Here is an 11,224-nt window from a genome sequence, read left to right as displayed (position 1 = left end):
GTCACTGCAGCCTGGCACAAATCGGTTCGGGGCATCAAAACTGGCATCAAAGTGGGCAAATCACCCATTTTCACAGATTTGAATAAGTAACAGCTATTTTTAAGGGGTTAAATGCCTTTGTGCCACTGATCTAACACCTGATTTACATACCTACTGATGCCCCACATGAAATACATGTCACTGCAGCCTGGCACAAATGGGTTCTGGGCATCAGAACTGGCATCAAAATGGTCAAATCGCCCATTTTCACAGATTTGAATAAGTAACAGCTATTTTTGAGGGGTTAAATGCCTTTGTGCCACTGATCTAACACCTGATTTACATACCTACTGATGCCCCACAGGAAATCCATGTCACTACAGCCTGGCACAAATGGGTTCTGGGCATCAGAACTGGCATCAAAGTGGGCAAATCGTACATTTTCACATATTTGAATAAGTAACAGCTATTTTTAAGGGGTTAAATGCCTTTGTGCCACTGATTTAACACCTGATTTACATACCTACTGACGCCTCACATGAAATCCATGTCACTCCAGCCTGGCACAAATGGGTTCTGGGCATCAAAACTGGCATCAAAGTGGTCAAATCGCCCATTTTCACAGATTTGAATAAGTAACAGCTATTTTTAAGGGGTTAAATGCCTTTGTGCCACTAATCTAACACCTGATTTACATACCTACTGATGCCCCGCATGAAATCCATGTCACTCCAGCCTGGCACAAATGGGTTCTGGGCATCAGAACTGGCATCAAAGGGGGCAAATTGCACATTTTCACAGATTTGAATAAGTAACAGCTATTTTGAGGAGGTTAGATGCCTTTGTGCCACTGATCTAACACCTGATTTACATACCTACTGATGCCCCACATGAAATCCATGTCACTCCAGCCTGGCACAAATGGGTTCTGGGCATCAAAACTGGCATCAAAGTGGGCAAATCACCCATTTTCACAGATTTGAATAAGTAACAGCTATTTTTAAGAGGTTAAATGCCTTTGTGCCACTGATTTAACACCTGATTAACATACCTAATGATGCCCCACATGAAATGCATGTCAATACAGCCTGGCACAAATGGGTTCTGGGCATCAAAACTGGCATCAAAGTACTCAAATCACCCATTTTCACAGATTTGAAAAAGTAACAGCTATTTTTAAGGGGTTAAATGCCTTTGTGCCACTAATCTAACACCTGATTTACATACCTACTGATGCCGCACATGAAATCCATGTCACTCCAGCCTGGCACAAATGGGTTCTGGGCATCAGAACTGGCATCAAATTGGGCAAATCGCACATTTTCACAGATTTGAATAAGTAACAGCTATTTTTAAGGGGTTAAATGCCTTTGTGCCACTGATCTAACACCTGATTTACATACCTACTGATGCCCCACATGAAATACATGTCACTGCAGCCTGGCACAAATGGGTTCTGGGCATCAGAACTGGCATCAAAATGGTCAAATCGCCCATTTTCACAGATTTGAATAAGTAACAGCTATTTTTGAGGGGTTAAATGCCTTTGTGCCACTGATCTAACACCTGATTTACATACCTACTGATGCCCCACAGGAAATCCATGTCACTACAGCCTGGCACAAATGGGTTCTGGGCATCAGAACTGGCATCAAAGTGGGCAAATCGTACATTTTCACATATTTGAATAAGTAACAGCTATTTTTAAGGGGTTAAATGCCTTTGTGCCACTGATTTAACACCTGATTTACATACCTACTGACGCCTCACATGAAATCCATGTCACTCCAGCCTGGCACAAATGGGTTCTGGGCATCAAAACTGGCATCAAAGTGGTCAAATCGCCCATTTTCACAGATTTGAATAAGTAACAGCTATTTTTAAGGGGTTAAATGCCTTTGTGCCACTAATCTAACACCTGATTTACATACCTACTGATGCCCCGCATGAAATCCATGTCACTCCAGCCTGGCACAAATGGGTTCTGGGCATCAGAACTGGCATCAAAGGGGGCAAATTGCACATTTTCACAGATTTGAATAAGTAACAGCTATTTTGAGGAGGTTAGATGCCTTTGTGCCACTGATCTAACACCTGATTTACATACCTACTGATGCCCCACATGAAATCCATGTCACTCCAGCCTGGCACAAATGGGTTCTGGGCATCAAAACTGGCATCAAAGTGGGCAAATCACCCATTTTCACAGATTTGAATAAGTAACAGCTATTTTTAAGAGGTTAAATGCCTTTGTGCCACTGATTTAACACCTGATTAACATACCTAATGATGCCCCACATGAAATGCATGTCAATACAGCCTGGCACAAATGGGTTCTGGGCATCAAAACTGGCATCAAAGTACTCAAATCACCCATTTTCACAGATTTGAAAAAGTAACAGCTATTTTTAAGGGGTTAAATGCCTTTGTGCCACTAATCTAACACCTGATTTACATACCTACTGATGCCGCACATGAAATCCATGTCACTCCAGCCTGGCACAAATGGGTTCTGGGCATCAGAACTGGCATCAAATTGGGCAAATTGCACATTTTCACAGATTTGAATAAGTAACAGCTATTTTTAAGGGGTTAAATGCCTTTGTGCCACTAATCTAACACCTGATTTACATACCTACTGATGCCCCACATGAAATCCATGTCACTTCAGCCTGGCACAAATGGGTTCTGGGCATGAGAACTGGCATCAAAGTGGGCAAATCACCCATTTTCACAGATTTGAATAAGTAACAGCTATTTTTAAGGGGTTAAATGCCTTTGTGCCACTAATCTAACACCTGATTTACATATCTACTGGTACCCCACATGAAATCCATGTCGCTGCAGCCTGGCACAAATGGGTTCTGGGCATCAGAACTGGCATCAAAGTGGGCAAACAGCGCATTTTCACAGATTTGAATAAGTAACTGATGTTTTTAAGGGGTTAAATGCCTTTGGGCCACTGATCTGACACTTAAAATACACAGACAGTGATGCCCTGCATCAAACCCAGGTCCCTTCAGCCTGGCCCAAATGGGTTCTGGGCACCAGAACTGGCATCAAAGTGGGCAAACAGCCCATTTTCACAGATTTGAATAAGTAACTGATGTTTTTAAGGGGTTAAATGCCTTTGGGCCACTGATCTGACACTTAAAATACACAGACAGTGATGCCCTGAATCAAACCCAGGTCTCTCCCGCCTGGCCCAAATGGGTTCTGGGCACCATAACTGGCATCAAAGTGGGCAAACAGCCCATTTTCACAGATTTGAATAAGTAACTGATGTTTTTAAGGGGTTAAATGCCTTTGGGCCACTGATCTGACACTTAAAATACACAGACAGTGATGCCCTGCATCAAACCCAGGTCTCTCCCGCCTGGCCCAAATGGGTTCTGGGCACCAGAACTGGCATCAAAGTGGGCAAACAGCCCATTTTCACAGATTTGAATAAGTAACTGATGTTTTTAAGGGGTTAAATGCCTTTGGGCCACTAATACGACACTTAAAATACACAGACAGTGATGCCCTGCATCAAACCCAGGTCTCTCCAGCCTGGCCCAAATGGGTTCTGGGCACCAGAACTGGCATCAAAGTGGGCAAACAGCCCATTTTCACAGATTTGAATAAGTAACTGATGTTTTTAAGGGGTTAAATAGCTTTGTGCCACTGATCTAACACCTGATTTACATACCTACTGATGCCCCACATGAAATCCATGTCACTGCAGCCTGGCACAAATGGGTTCTGGGCATCAAAACTGGCATCAAAGTACTCAAATCACCCATTTTCACAGATTTGAATAAGTAACAGCTATTTTTAAGGGGTTAAATGCCTTTGTGCCACTAATCTAACACCTGATTTACATACCTACTGATGCCCCGCATGAAATCCATGTCACTCCAGCCTGGCACAAATGGGTTCTGGGCATCAGAACTGGCATCAAAGGGGGCAAATTGCACATTTTCACAGATTTGAATAAGTAACAGCTATTTTGAGGAGGTTAGATGCCTTTGTGCCACTGATCTAACACCTGATTTACATACCTACTGATGCCCCACATGAAATCCATGTCACTCCAGCCTGGCACAAATGGGTTCTGGGCATCAAAACTGGCATCAAAGTGGGCAAATCACCCATTTTCACAGATTTGAATAAGTAACAGCTATTTTTAAGAGGTTAAATGCCTTTGTGCCACTGATTTAACACCTGATTAACATACCTAATGATGCCCCACATGAAATGCATGTCAATACAGCCTGGCACAAATGGGTTCTGGGCATCAAAACTGGCATCAAAGTACTCAAATCACCCATTTTCACAGATTTGAAAAAGTAACAGCTATTTTTAAGGGGTTAAATGCCTTTGTGCCACTAATCTAACACCTGATTTACATACCTACTGATGCCGCACATGAAATCCATGTCACTGCAGCCTGGCACAAATGGGATCTGGGCATCAGAATTGGCATCAAAATGGTCAAATCGCCCATTTTCACAGATTTGAATAAGTAACAGCTATTTTTGAGGGGTTAAATGCCTTTGTGCCACTGATCTAACACCTGATTTACATACCTACTGATGCCCCACAGGAAATCCATGTCACTACAGCCTGGCACAAATGGGTTCTGGGCATCAGAACTGGCATCAAAGTGGGCAAATCGTACATTTTCACATATTTGAATAAGTAACAGCTATTTTTAAGGGGTTAAATGCCTTTGTGCCACTGATTTAACACCTGATTTACATACCTACTGACGCCTCACATGAAATCCATGTCACTCCAGCCTGGCACAAATGGGTTCTGGGCATCAAAACTGGCATCACAGTGGTCAAATCGCCCATTTTCACAGATTTGAATAAGTAACAGCTATTTTTAAGGGGTTAAATGCCTTTGTGCCACTAATCTAACACCTGATTTACATACCTACTGATGCCCCGCATGAAATCCATGTCACTCCAGCCTGGCACAAATGGGTTCTGGGCATCAGAACTGGCATCAAAGGGGGCAAATTGCACATTTTCACAGATTTGAATAAGTAACAGCTATTTTGAGGAGGTTAGATGCCTTTGTGCCACTGATCTAACACCTGATTTACATACCTACTGATGCCCCACATGAAATCCATGTCACTCCAGCCTGGCACAAATGGGTTCTGGGCATCAAAACTGGCATCAAAGTGGGCAAATCACCCATTTTCACAGATTTGAATAAGTAACAGCTATTTTTAAAAGGTTAAATGCCTTTGTGCCACTGATTTAACACCTGATTAACATACCTAATGATGCCCCACATGAAATGCATGTCAATACAGCCTGGCACAAATGGGTTCTGGGCATCAAAACTGGCATCAAATTACTCAAATCACCCATTTTCACAGATTTGAAAAAGTAACAGCTATTTTTAAGGGGTTAAATGCCTTTGTGCCACTAATCTAACACCTGATTTACATACCTACTGATGCCGCACATGAAATCCATGTCACTCCAGCCTGGCACAAATGGGTTCTGGGCATCAGAACTGGCATCAAATTGGGCAAATTGCACATTTTCACAGATTTGAATAAGTAACAGCTATTTTTAAGGGGTTAAATGCCTTTGTGCCACTAATCTAACACCTGATTTACATACCTACTGATGCCCCACATGAAATCCATGTCACTTCAGCCTGGCACAAATGGGTTCTGGGCATCAGAACTGGCATCAAAGTGGGCAAATCACCCATTTTCACAGATTTGAATAAGTAACAGCTATTTTTAAGGGGTTAAATGCCTTTGTGCCACTAATCTAACACCTGATTTACATATCTACTGGTACCCCACATGAAATCCCTGTCGCTGCAGCCTGGCACAAATGGGTTCTGGGCATCAGAACTGGCATCAAAGTGGGCAAACAGCGCATTTTCACAGATTTGAATAAGTAACTGATGTTTTTAAGGGGTTAAATGCCTTTGGGCCACTGATCTGACACTTAAAATACACAGACAGTGATGCCCTGCATCAAACCCAGGTCTCTCCCGCCTGGCCCAAATGGGTTCTGGGCACCAGAACTGGCATCAAAGTGGGCAAACAGCCCATTTTCACAGATTTGAATAAGTAACTGATGTTTTTAAGGGGTTAAATGCCTTTGGGCCACTAATACGACACTTAAAATACACAGACAGTGATGCCCTGCATCAAACCCAGGTCTCTCCAGCCTGGCCCAAATGGGTTCTGGGTACCAGAACTGGCATCAAAGTGGGCAAACAGCCCATTTTCACAGATTTGAATAAGTAACTGATGTTTTTAAGGGGTTAAATAGCTTTGTGCCACTGATCTAACACCTGATTTACATACCTACTGATGCCCCACATGAAATCCATGTCACTGCAGCCTGGCACAAATAGGTTCTGGGCATCAGAACTGGCATCAAAGTGGGCAAATTGCACATTTTCACAGATTTGAATAAGTAACAGCTATTTTTAAGGGGTTAAATGCCTTTGTGCCACTGATTTAACACCTGATTTACATATTTAATGATGCCCCACATGAAATCCATGTCACTCCAGCCTGGCACAAATGGGTTCTGGGCATCAAAACTGGCATCAAAGTGGTCAAATCGCCCATTTTCACAGATTTGAATAAGTAACAGCTATTTTTAAGGGGTTAAATGCCTTTGTGCCACTAATCTAACACCTGATTTACATATCTACTGGTACCCCACATGAAATCCATGTCACTGCAGCCTGGCACAAATGGGTTCTGGGCATCAGAACTGGCATCAAAGGGGGCAAATTGCACATTTTCACAGATTTGAATAAGTAACAGCTATTTTGAGGAGGTTAGATGCCTTTGTGCCACTGATCTAACACCTGATTTACATACCTACTGATGCCCCACATGAAATCCATGTCACTCCAGCCTGGCACAAATGGGTTCTGGGCATCAAAACTGGCATCAAAGTACTCAAATCACCCATTTTCACAGATTTGAAAAAGTAACAGCTATTTTTAAGTGGTTAAATGCCTTTGTGCCACTAATCTAACACCTGATTTACATACCTACTGATGCCGCACATGAAATCCATGTCACTCCAGCCTGGCACAAATGGGTTCTGGGCATCAGAACTGGCATCAAATTGGGCAAATTGCACATTTTCACAGATTTGAATAAGTAACAGCTATTTTTAAGGGGTTAAATGCCTTTGTGCCACTAATCTAACACCTGATTTACATACCTACTGATGCCCCACATGAAATCCATGTCACTCCAGCCTGGCACAAATGGGTTCTGGGCATCAGAACTGGCATCAAAGTGGGCAAATCGTACATTTTCACATATTTGAATAAGTAACAGCTATTTTTAAGGGGTTAAATGCCTTTGTGCCACTGATTTAACACCTGATTTACATACCTACTGACGCCCCACATGAAATCCATGTCACTCCAGCCTGGCACAAATGGGTTCTGGGCATCAGAACTGGCATCAAAGTGGGCAAATTGCACATTTTCACAGATTTGAATAAGTAACAGCTATTTTTAAGGGGTTAAATGCCTTTGTGCCACTGATTTAACACCTGATTTACATATTTAATGATGCCCCACATGAAATCCATGTCACTCCAGCCTGGCACAAATGGGTTCTGGGCATCAAAACTGGCATCAAAGTGGTCAAATTGCCCATTTTCACAGATTTGAATAAGTAACAGCTATTTTTAAGGGGTTAAATGCCTTTGTGCCACTAATCTAACACCTGATTTACATACCTACTGATGCCCCACATGAAATCCATGTCACTCCAGCCTGGCACAAATGGGTTCTGGGCATCAGAACTGGCATCAAAGTGGGCAAATCACCCATTTTCACAGATTTGAATAAGTAACAGCTATTTTTAAGGGGTTAAATGCCTTTGTGCCACTAATCTAACACCTGATTTACATACCTACTGGTACCCCACATGAAATCCATGTCACTGCAGCCTGGCACAAATGGGTTCTGGGCATCAGAACTGGCATCAAAGTGGGCAAACAGCGCATTTTCACAGATTTGAATAAGTAACTGATGTTTTTAAGGGGTTAAATGCCTTTGTGCCACTAATCTAACACCTGATTTACATACCTACTGGTACCCCACATGAAATCCATGTCACTGCAGCCTGGCACAAATGGGTTCTGGGCATCAGAACTGGCATCAAAGGGGGCAAATTGCACATTTTCACAGATTTGAATAAGTAACAGCTATTTTGAGGAGGTTAGATGCCTTTGTGCCACTGATCTAACACCTGATTTACATACCTACTGATGCCCCACATGAAATCCATGTCACTCCAGCCTGGCACAAATGGGTTCTGGGCATCAAAACTGGCATCAAAATACTCAAATCACCCATTTTCACAGATTTGAAAAAGTAACAGCTATTTTTAAGTGGTTAAATGCCTTTGTGCCACTAATCTAACACCTGATTTACATACCTACTGATGCCGCACATGAAATCCATGTCACTCCAGCCTGGCACAAATGGGTTCTGGGCATCAGAACTGGCATCAAATTGGGCAAATTGCACATTTTCACAGATTTGAATAAGTAACAGCTATTTTTAAGGGGTTAAATGCCTTTGTGCCACTAATCTAACACCTGATTTACATACCTACTGATGCCCCACATGAAATCCATGTCACTCCAGCCTGGCACAAATGGGTTCTGGGCATCAGAACTGGCATCAAAGTGGGCAAATCGTACATTTTCACATATTTGAATAAGTAACAGCTATTTTTAAGGGGTTAAATGCCTTTGTGCCACTGATTTAACACCTGATTTACATACCTACTGACGCCCCACATGAAATCTATGTCACTCCAGCCTGGCACAAATGGGTTCTGGGCATCAGAACTGGCATCAAAGTGGGCAAATTGCACATTTTCACAGATTTGAATAAGTAACAGCTATTTTTAAGGGGTTAAATGCCTTTGTGCCACTGATTTAACACCTGATTTACATATTTAATGATGCCCCACATGAAATCCATGTCACTCCAGCCTGGCCCAAATGGGTTCTGGGCATCAAAACTGGCATCAAAGTGGTCAAATCGCCCATTTTCACAGATTTGAATAAGTAACAGCTATTTTTAAGGGGTTAAATGCCTTTGTGCCACTAATCTAACACCTGATTTACATACCTACTGATGCCCCACATGAAATCCATGTCACTCCAGCCTGGCACAAATGGGTTCTGGGCATCAGAACTGGCATCAAAGTGGGCAAATCACCCATTTTCACAGATTTGAATAAGTAACAGCTATTTTTAAGGGGTTAAATGCCTTTGTGCCACTAATCTAACACCTGATTTACATACCTACTGGTACCCCACATGAAATCCATGTCACTGCAGCCTGGCACAAATGGGTTCTGGGCATCAGAACTGGCATCAAATTGGGCAAATTGCACATTTTCACAGATTTGAATAAGTGACAGCTATTTTTAAGAGGTTAAATGCCTTTGTGCCCCTGATTTAACACCTGATTAACATACCTACTGATGCCCCACATGAAATCCATGTCAATACAGCCTGGCACAAATGGGTTCTGGGCATTAAAACTGGCATCAAAGTACTCAAATCACCCATTTTCACAGATTTGAAAAAGTAACAGCTATTTTTAAGGGGTTAAATGCCTTTGTGCCACTAATCTAACACCTGATTTACATACCTACTGATGCCGCACATGAAATCCATGTCACTCCAGCCTGGCACAAATGGGTTCTGGGCATCAGAACTGGCATCAAATTGGGCAAATTGCACATTTTCACAGATTTGAATAAGTAACAGCTATTTTTAAGGGGTTAAATGCCTTTGTGCCACTAATCTAACACCTGATTTACATACCTACTGATGCCCCACATGAAATCCATGTCACTCCAGCCTGGCACAAATGGGTTCTGGGCATCAGAACTGGCATCAAAGTGGGCAAATCACCCATTTTCACAGATTTGAATAAGTAACAGCTATTTTTAAGGGGTTAAATGCCTTTGTGCCACTAATCTAACACCTGATTTACATACCTACTGATGCCCCACATGAAATCAATGTCACTGCAGCCTGGCACAAATGGGTTCTGGGCATCAGAACTGGCATCAAAGTGGGCAAACAGCGCATTTTCACAGATTTGAATAAGTAACTGATGTTTTTAAGGGGTTAAATGCCTTTGGGCCACTGATCTGACACTTAAAATACACAGACAGTGATGCCCTGCATCAAACCCAGGTCCCTTCAGCCTGGCCCAAATGGGTTCTGGGCACCAGAACTGGCATCAAAGTGGGCAAACAGCCCATTTTCGCAGATTTGAATAAGTAACTGATGTTTTTAAGGGGTTAAATGCCTTTGGGCCACTGATCTGACACTTAAAATACACAGACAGTGATGCCATGCATCAAACCCAGGTCTCTCCCGCCTGGCCCAAATGGGTTCTGGGCACCAGAACTGGCATCAAAGTGGGCAAACAGCCCATTTTCACAGATTTGAATAAGTAACTGATGTTTTTAAGGGGTTAAATGCCTTTGGGCCACTAATACGACACTTAAAATACACAGACAGTGATGCCCTGAATCAAACCCAGGTCTCTCCAGCCTGGCCCAAATGGGTTCTGGGCACCAGAACTGGCATCAAAGTGGGCAAACAGCCCATTTTCACAGATTTGAATAAGTAACTGATGTTTTTAAGGGGTTAAATGCCTTTGGGCCACTAATTCGACACTTAAAATACACAGACAGTGATGCCCTGTATCAAACCCAGGTCTCTCCAGCCTGGCCCAAATGGCTTCTGGGCACCAGAACTGGCATCAAAGTGGGCAAACAGCCCATTTTCACAGATTTGAATAAGTAACTGATGTTTTTAAGGGGTTAAATGCCTTTGGGCCACTAATACGACACTTAAAATACACAGACAGTGATGCCCTGCATCAAACCCAGGTCTCTCCAGCCTGGCCCAAATGGGTTCTGGGCACCAGAACTGGCATCAAAGTGGGCAAACAGCCCATTTTCACAGATTTGAATAAGTAACTGATGTTTTTAAGGGGTTAAATGCCTTTGGGCCACTAATACGACACTTAAAATACACAGACAGTGATGCCCTGCATCAAACCCAGGTCTCTCCAGCCTGGCCCAAATGGCTTCTGGGCACCAGAACCGGCATCAAAGTGGGCAAACAGCCCATTTTCACAGATTTGAATAAGTAACAGCAATTTTTAAGGGGTTAAATGCCTTTGTGCCACTAATCTAACA

Source organism: Ranitomeya variabilis, chromosome 5 (genome assembly GCF_051348905.1).
Source record: "Ranitomeya variabilis isolate aRanVar5 chromosome 5, aRanVar5.hap1, whole genome shotgun sequence".
Taxonomy (NCBI): domain Eukaryota; kingdom Metazoa; phylum Chordata; class Amphibia; order Anura; family Dendrobatidae; genus Ranitomeya; species Ranitomeya variabilis.
Note: the sequence above shows the minus strand (reverse complement) of the source record.